This window comes from Elephas maximus, chromosome 4 (assembly GCF_024166365.1).
Source record: "Elephas maximus indicus isolate mEleMax1 chromosome 4, mEleMax1 primary haplotype, whole genome shotgun sequence".
Classification (NCBI taxonomy): Eukaryota; Metazoa; Chordata; class Mammalia; order Proboscidea; family Elephantidae; genus Elephas; species Elephas maximus.
Genome location: NC_064822.1, coordinates 54,692,222 through 54,701,914, shown reverse-complemented (window position 1 = coordinate 54,701,914; position 9,693 = coordinate 54,692,222).

The window sequence follows — 9,693 nt, the reverse complement described above, 5'->3', positions numbered from 1 at the left end:
ACAAGCCACCACAGCATGACAAACTGACAGAAGGGTGGTGGTGATCAATTCTACCTCCTAACAATTCAACATCCTTAACAGTCTTCATCCTCTGGAGCCAACTGCTGAACACCTTGGCCAAGATTTCCCCTACAACTTCCTGGTTGTAAATCTCCAAAGGTTACAAGGTTTTTGAGGTCACACACTGGCAACCCAAGTTCACTTGTTCCAAATAACTTATTCAGACATGAATGACTTGGTAATTAAAGTAGATAATCTGTGAAAGTACCAATGGATCAAGTCTAAAGAGCAAGGTGAAGTTATTACTTTAATAATTCCTTCTTGTCAGCATGGTAACCTCATGCAATTTTTTTTTATTGTGGTAGGCACAAGTTTTTAAGTCACAGATTCACATATGAAACAATGTCATGTTATTTATTTTCTTGTAATTTAATTTAGTAATTTTAATTTCTAGCCTCCATTAGTATTATTAATCCTAAAAAATCTAAATTTGGTCCATTTCAGGTAAACTCAGGCACTTCAGTGATTTCATAGTTGTTCCAAGTTTAAACCCATTCAAATCAGGACCCTCCTTCACTTTTCTACTTTTACCTAGGATTTATTCTAAGCTTGGTGTTAAGTGAGGTCAAAGCTTGGAAGGACGAGTTGTCCACTTTTGGTCTTTATGTGTCCTACGCTGGCATCCTATGACATGTTTACTCTACCATTATGGTCTTGGTGGTGATTCTGGTTCTAAGGTATGGGAACCTTGCTTGCTGGTATCAATGGAGACAAAAGGGTGCTTCTCCATCTTGCTATCCATGGAGACAGGCTAGTTTCCATCTCAGAGGGTCTCTGGCACTCTTCAACTAACTTCTGTATCCTTTTGGGGGCACAGGAAACGTTTGTTGTTCTTGTGGGTCTTTCTAAGGCAACAGGGGACTCTAGGCTGTCATTAGCTCTCTGTCACTGAAAATCCCTTTTAGCCATCACTACTTATTGCTGTTGAGGTATGGGCATATCTGTCTGTGGGGCTTGCCACCTTCCAAGTCCTGCAGAAGGAAAAGGAAAACTATATCTACTCTTGGATCCTACACTTTAGGGGGCTGTGTGGGGTGAAGTGGAAGTGGGGAAATAGGGCACAGGTATCTCCCATTCGAGTCTTTCAGCTCTTTCCCCTCCAACTCTTTTTTTTCTCCAGTAGGAGGATTTTTATTTGGGCTTCATTGTGGGTGGTGGAATAGAATTTACTCGGCGAGAATTATCTTCTTGTCTTAGAGGCAGACTGTGGCTTATTTTTTTAAATGGAAAAGGCGGGGTCTTTATTTTGTATGCAAGACATTGTGCTAAGAAACAACCCTATCAGTTTATTATTCTCATCCTCATTTTATAGATGAGGAAACAGAAGCTCAGAGAAGTCAGGTAGCTTACTCAAAGTCCCACAGCTATGGATGGTATACCAAGGACTTGAATCTAGCTGGTCTGACTCCAAAATCTGTGCTCTTAAGCATCATGCCATTCTATCTCCTCTCCACATTGTTTGAAATCTTTCTGTTTCCAGCAGAGTTGGTATAAGTTCTAGTTGCCTTTTTTTCCCTCTAGTTGTCTTTTTTTTTTTTAATAGAATTATTTTGCCAATTGACTTAGAAGTCCCCGCAAACCATGTTCCCCAGACCCCCACGCTTGCTCCGCTGACCTTTGCAGCATTCATTTTATCCCGGAAACTTCTTTGCTTTTGGTCCAGTCCAATTGAGCTGACCGTCCATGTATTGAGTGTTGTCCTTCCCTTCACCTAAAGCAGTTCTTATCTACTAATTAATCAGTAAAAAACCCTCTCCCACCCTCCCTCCCTCCCCACCTCGTAACCACAAAAGTATGTGTTCTTCTCAGTTTATACTATTTCTCAAGATCTTATAATAGTGGTCTTATACAATATTTGTCCTTTTGCCTCTGACTCATTTCGCTCAGCATAATGCCTTCCAGATTCCTCCATGTTATGAAATGTTTCAGAGATTCGTCACTGTTCTTTATCGATGCGTAGTATTCCATTGTGTGAATATACCACAATTTATTTACCCATTCATCCATTGACGGACACCTTGGTTGCTTCCAGCTTTTTGCTATTGTGAACAGAGCTGCAATAAACATGGGTGTGCATATATCTGTTTGTGTGAAGGCTCTTGTTTCTCTAGGGTATATTCTGAGGAGTGGGATTTCTGGGTTGTATGGTAGTTTTATTTCTAACTTTTTAAGAAAATGCCAGATAGATTTCCAAAGTGGTTGTACCATTTTACATTCCCACCAGCAGGGTATGAGAGTTCCAATCTCTCTGCAGCCTCTCCAACATTTATTATTTTGTGTTTTTTGGATTAATGCCAGCCTTGTTGGTGTGAGATGGAATCTCATTGTAGTTTTAATTTGATGGCTAATGATCGAGAGCATTTTCTCATGTATCTGTTGGCTGCCTGAATATCTTCTTTAGTGAAATGTGTGTTCATATCCTTTGCCCACTTCTTGATTGGGTTGTTTGTCTTTTTGTGGTTGAGTTTTGACAGAATCATGTAGATTTTAGAGATCAGGCGGTGGTCGGAGATGTCATAGCTGCAAATTCTTTCCCAGTCTGTAGGTGATCTTTTTACTCTTTTGGTGAAGTCTTTAGATGAGTATAGGTGTTTGATTTTTAGGAGCTCCCAGTTATCTGGTTTCTCTTTGTCATTTTTGGTAATGTTTTGTATTCTGTTTATGCCTTGTATTAGGGCTCCTAGGGTTGTCCCTATTTTTTCTTCCATGATCTTTATCGTTTTAGTCTTTATGTTTAGGTCTTTGATCCACTTGGAGTTAGTTTTTGTGCATGGTGTAAGGTATGGGTCCTGTTTCATTTTTTTGCAAATGGATATCCAGTTATGCCAGCACCATTTGTTAAAAAGGCTATCTTTTCCCCAATTAACTGACTCTGATCCTTTGTCAAATATCAGCTGCTCATACATGGATGGATTTATATCTGGGTTCTCAATTCTGTTCCATTGGTCTATGTGCCTGTTGTTGTACCAGTACCAGGCTGTTTTGACTACTGTGGCTGTATAATAGCTTCTGAAATCAGGTAGAGTGAGACCTCCCACTTTCTTCTTCTTTTTCAGTAATGCTTTACTTATCTGAGGCTTCTTTCCCTTCCATATGAAGTTGGTGATTTGTTTCTCCAACACATTAAAAAATGACATTGGAATTTGGATCGGAAGTACGTTATATGTATAGATGGCTTTTGGTAGAATAGACATTTTTACTATGTTAAGTCTTCCTATCCATGAGCAAGGTATGTTTTTCCACTTAAGTATGTCCTTTTGAATTTCTTGTAGTAGAGCTTTGTAGTTTTCTTTGTATAGGTCTTTTACATCCTTGGTAAGATTTAGTCCTAAGTATTTTATCTTCTTGGGGGCTACTGTGAATGGTATTGATTTGGTTATTTCCTCTTCGGTGTTCTTTTTGTTGATGTAGAGGAATCCAAGTGATTTTTGTATGTTTATTTTATAACCTGAGACTCTGCCAAACTCTTCTATTAGTTTCAGTAGTTTTCTGGAGGATTCCTTAGGGTTTTCTGTGTATAAGATCATGTCATCTGCAAATAGAGATAATTTTACTTCCTCCTTGCCAATCCGGATGCCCTTTATTTCTTTGTCTAGCCTAATTGCTCTGGCTAGGACCTCTAGCACGATGTTGAATAAGAGCGGTGATAAAGGGCATCCTTGTCTGGTTCCCGTTCTCAAGGGAAATGCTTTCAAGTTCTCTCCATTTAGAGTGATATTGGCTGTTGGCTTTGCATAGATACCCTTTATTATGTTGAGGAATTTTCCTTCAATTCCTATTTTGATAAGAGTTTTTATCATAAATGGGTGTTGGACTTTGTCAAATGCCTTTTCTGCATCAATTGATAAGATCATGTGGTTTTTGTCTTTTGTTTTATTTATGTGATGGATTACATTAATGGTTTTTCTGATATTAAACCAGCCTTGTATACCTGGTATAAATCCCACTTGATCATGGTGAATTATTTTTTTGATGTGTTGTTGGATTCTATTGGCTAGAATTTTGTTGAGGATTTTTGCATCTATGTTCCTGAGGGATATAGGTCTATAATTTTCTTTTTTTGTAATGTCTTTACCTGGTTTTGGTATCAGGGAGATGGTGGCTTCATAGAATGAGCTGGGTAGTATTCTGTCATTTTCTATGCTTTGGAATACCGTCAGAAGTAGTGGTGTTAACTCTTCTCTGAAAGTTTGGTAGAACTCTGCAGTGAAGCCGTCTGGGCCAGGGCTTTTTTTTTTGGGAGTTTTTTGATTACCGTTTCAATCTCTTTTTTTGTTATGGGTCTATTTAGTTGTTCTACTTCTGAATGTGTTAGTTTAGGTAGGTAGTGTTTTTCCAGGAATTCATCCATTTCTTCTAGGTTTTCAAATTTGTTAGAGTACAATTTTTCATAATAATCTGAAATGATTCTTTTAATTTCATTTGGTTCAGTTGTGATGTGGTCCTTCTCGTTTCTTATTCGGGTTATTTGTTTCCTTTCCTGTATTTCTTTAGTCAGTCTAGACAATGGTTTATCAATTTTGTTAATTTTTTCAAAGAACCAGCTTTTGGCTTTGTTAATTCTTTCAATTGTTTTTCTGTTCTCTAATTCATTTAGTTCAGCTCTAATTTTTATTATTTGTTTTCTTCTGGTGCCTGATGGATTCTTTTGTTGCTCACTTTGTATTTGTTCAAGTTGTAGGGACAGTTCTCTGATTTTGGCTCTTTCTTCTTTTTGTATGTGTGCATTTATTGATATAAATTGGCCTCTGAGCACTGCTTTTGCTGTGTCTCAGAGGTTTTGATAGGAAGTATTTTCATTCTCGTTGCTTTCTATGAATTCCCTTATTCCCTCCTTGATGTCTTCTATAACCCAGTCTTTTTTCAGGAGGGTATTGTTCATTTTCCAAGTATTTGATTTCTTTTCCCTAGTTTTTCTGTTATTGATTTCTAGTTTTATTGCCTTGTGGTCTGAGAAGATGCTTTGTAATATTTTGATGTTTTGGAGTCTGCAAAGGTTTGTTTTATGATCTAATATGTGGTCTATTCTAGAGAATGTTCCATGTGCGCTAGAAAAAAAAGTATATTTTGCAGCAGTTGGGTGGAGAGTTCTGTATAAGTCAATGAGGTCAATTTGGTTGATTGTTGTAAGTAGATCTTCTGTGTCTCTATTGAGCTTCTTACTGGATGTCCTGTCCTTCTCCGAAAGTGGTGTGTTGAAGTCTCCTACTATAATTGTGGAGGTATCTATTTCACTTTTCAAATCTGTTAAAATTTGATTTATGTATCTTGCAGCCCTGTCATTGGGTGCATAAATATTTAATATGGTTATGTCTTCCTGATCAATTGTCCCTTTTATCATTATATAGTGTCCTTGTTTATCCTTTGTGGCGGATTTAAGTCTAAAGTCTATTTTGTCAGAAATTAATATTGCTACTCCTCTTCTTTTTTGCTTATTGTTTGCTTGATATATTTTTTTCCATCCTTTGAGTTTTAGTTTGTTTGTGTCTCTAAGTCTAAGGTGTGTCTCTTGCAGGCAGCATATAGATGGATCGTGTTTCTTTATCCAGTCTGTGACTCTCTGTCTCTTTATTGGTGCATTTAGTCCATTTACATTCAGGGTAATTATAGATAAATAAGTTTTTAGTGCTGTCATTTTGATGCCTTTTTATGTGTGTTGTTGACAATTTCATTTTTCCACATACTTTTTTGTGCTGAGATGTTTTTCTTAGTAAATTGTGAGATCCTCATTTTCATAGTGTTTGACTTTATGTTTGTTGAGTCGTTACATTTTTCTTGGCTTTTATCTTGAGTTTTAGAGTTGTTATACCTTTTTGTGGTTACCTTATTATTTACCCCTATTTTTCTGAGTAAAAACCTAACTTGTGTCATTCTATATCGCCTTGTATCACTCTCCATCTGGCAGTTCAATGCCTCCTGTATTTATTCCCTCTTTTTGATTATTGTGATCTTTTACCTATTGACTTCCATGATTCCCTGTTATGTGTATTTTTTTTTTAATTAATCTTAATTTGTTTGTTTTTGTGATTTCCCTATTTGAGTTGATATCAGGACGTTCTGTTTTGTGTCCTTGTGTTGTGCTAATATCTGATATTATTGGTTTTCTGACCAAACAATATCCTTTAGTATTTCTTTTAGCTTTGGTTTGGTTTTTGCAAATTCTCTAAACTTGCGTTTATCTGTAAATATCTTAATTTCGCCTTCATATTTCAGAGAGAGTTTTGCTGGATATACGATCCTTGGCTGGCAGTTTTTCTCCTTCAGTGCTCTGTATATGTCGTCCCATTCCCTTCTTGCCTGCATGGTTTCTGCTGAGTAGTCTGAACTTATTCTTATTGATTCTCCCTTGAAGGAAACCTTTCTTTTCTCCCTGGCTGCTTTTAAAATTTTCTGTTTATCTTTGGTTTTGGCGAGTTTGATGATAATATGTCTTGGTGTTTTTCTTTTTGGATCAATCTTAAATGGGGTTCGATGAGCATCTTGGATAGATATCCTTTCATCTTTCATGATGTCAGGGAAGTTTTCTGTCAGGAGTTCTTCAACTATTTTCTCTGTGTTTTCTGTCCCCCCTCCCTGTTCTGGGACTCCAATCACCTGCAGGTTATCCTTCTTGATAGAGTCCCACATGATTCTTAGGGTTTCTTCATTTTCTTAAATTCTTTTATCTGATTTTTTTTCAGCTATGTTGGTGTTGATTCCCTGGTCCTCCAAATGTCCCAGTCTGCATTCTAATTGCTCGAGTCTGCTCCTCTGACTTCCTTTTGCGTTGTCTAATTCTGTGATTTTATTGTTAATCTTTTGGATTTCTACATGCTGTCTCTCTATGGATTCTTGCAACTTATTAATTTTTCCACTATGTTCTTGAATAATCTTTTTGAGTTCTTCAACAGTTTTATCAGTGTGTTCCTTGGCTTTTTCTGCAGTTTGCCTTATTTCATTTGTGATGTCTTGAAGCATTATGTAAATTAGTTTTTTATATTCTGTATCTGATAATTCCAGAATTGTATCTTCATTTGGGAAAGATTTTGATTCTTTGGTTTGGGGGGTTGTAGAAGCTGTCATGGTCTGCTTCTTTATGTGGTTTGATATGGACTGCTGTCTCCGAGCCATCACTGGGAAGCTAGTTTTTCCAGAAAATCCGCTAAAAAAAAAAAAAAATGCAGTCAGATCCCTATCAGAGTTCTCCCTCTGGCTCAGGTTATTCGGATGTTAATGAAGCCGCCTGGGGAGGGTGGGGGAGGGAACAGAGAGATAGGAGAGTAGCACCTCAGAATATAGCCAGAGTTGAATGACTATTATATCTGAGATTCCCGCGGGGCGCGTCACGTATGTGTGCTGGTTGTGTGGAGATTGCCCCCGGGGGGTCTGGGCTGCTGGAGTCACGGTCAGATCCTCCGCTTCCAGCCCCACGCCCAGGGTCAAGGCTCCCCTGCTGGGACGGTGCACTCTCGACTCCAAAATCAGTTGCTGCCTCCCGGGGACTTCTCGTCCTGCCAGCCGCATCGCCATGCCGTCTCCGTGAACCGGCTGGGCCCCCTCCCGGAGTTAGTTCAGGTGAGTGGAGCAGCTCCCCGTGCTTGTGCCGTGACCGAGTGTCCTGGCTGGGACACTGCTGTCCCCGCTCCAATACCAGTCGCTGCCTCCCGGGGACTTCTCCTACCGGCTTCGTCCCACGCTGCCTGAGCGAACCGGCTGGGCCCCCTCCCGGGGTTAGTTCAGGGAGGTGGAGCAGCTCTCCGTGTTTATGCCGTACCTGCGTCCAGTCCAAATCCCGGTGGGACGGTTCCCCAGCTGGGACGCTGCTCTCCCCACTCCAAGACCAGTCACTGCCTCCAGGGGAGTTCTCCTACCGGCTTGATCCCACGCCGCCTGTGCGAACCGGCTGGGCCCCCTCCTGGGGTTAGTTCAGGGGGGTGGAGCAGCTCTACGTGTTTATGCCGTACCTGCGTCCAGTCCATATCCTGGCGGGACGGTTCCCCGGCTGGGACACTGCTCTCCCCACTCCAAGACCAGTCACTGCCTCCCGAGGACTTCTCCCACCGGCTGCGTCGCCACGCCGCCCGCACAAAAGGCTGGGCCCCCTCCCGGTGTTAGTTCAGGGGGGTGGAGCAGCTCTCTGTGCTTTTGCCGTACCTGACTGGTACGCTGGCTCCAGGCTCTGAAAACAATCGCTGCTTCCCCGTATTAGTTCGTTCTCCGTCTCTAAATCTGTGTTTGTTGTTCAGGGTTCATAGATTGTTTTGTATGTGATCGATTCACTTGTTTTTCTGTGTCTTTCTTGCAAGAGGGATCCGAGGTAGCGTCTGCCTAGTCCGCCATCTTCTCTAGTTGTCTTTTGAGGAATGTTTTGAAGTATTAAATTTGAAGCACAAAAGCTGCAGTACTTATTTGATTATTCTGATCCAAAGTTTACCTTCAGCAGTCTTTTTTAACTAGGTATAATAGTCATTAAATTGTGTGGCAAAAATGGTTAAGTGCTCAGTTGCTAACCTAAAGATTGGTGGTTCAAGCCCACCCAGCGGCTACATGGGAGAAGGACTGGGTTATCTGCTTCTGTGAAGATTACAGCCAAGAACAATCTATGGAGCAGTTCTACTCTGTCACATGGGGTCACTATGAGTTGGAATTGACTTGACAGCACCTAACAACAACAACATTTAAACTGAACAACTTTCACCTACTGGTTACTGTGGACATACAGCTATGGTTCCTGACATCAATATTCAGACTCACTCGTAAGTAATTTAGAAACTAAATAACTCTATCAACAATAAGAATTCAGATGTCAACAGCCTTGAGGAACTTGTTATACATGATGTTTTTCGAAAACTGCTAAGACTGTCTTAAAGTGCTTCTGGCATGAGGGAAAAAGCATTCTGATTATGGAAGAGAGAGCACAGAACCTCACCTATTTATCTTAATATTTAAAATTCAGATTAGAAATGTTGCTTAGATAAGAACAAAGTTTAAATGCAAATCAACAACAAACAATTTTGAGGTCTGAATGTTAAGATGCCCTGTTATATTTCTGGTGATCAGAGAAGCAAGAAACAAGTCTCGTGTAGTTTTTGCCTTTTTCCTTCAGATTACAAAAATAACACATGGTCATTGCAAAAAACTCAAACATCATAGAAATACATTCAGAAAGTGATACTGCTATATAAATTTAACCCCTTAAGATAACCACTGTTAATAGCTGGGTGCCTGTGCTTCTAGACTTTTTCCATCCTAACATATGTACATAAATATACTAATTATTACTTCAGAGATTACAGTATACTACCCATGATATTCTGCAATATGCTTTCACTTTCTTTTTGTGTTTAATAAAAAGAAAGTGAAAGCATATTGCAGAATATCATGGGTAGTATACTGTCATTGAAAACCTGTTATGTAGCAAGTACTGTGCTAGGATTCCATATAAACAAGTTCTGGTAGGCCTGACCAAAGCCATGGTCTTTTCAGTCACCTGAGATGCATGTGAAAGCTGAACAACGAAAAAGGAAGACAGAAGAAGGGTTGGTGTATTCGAATTGTAGTGTTGGCAAAGCATACTGACTATACTGTGGGTTGCCAGAAGAATGAACAAAATCAGTCTTAGAAGAAACACAACCAGAATGCTTCTTAGAAGTG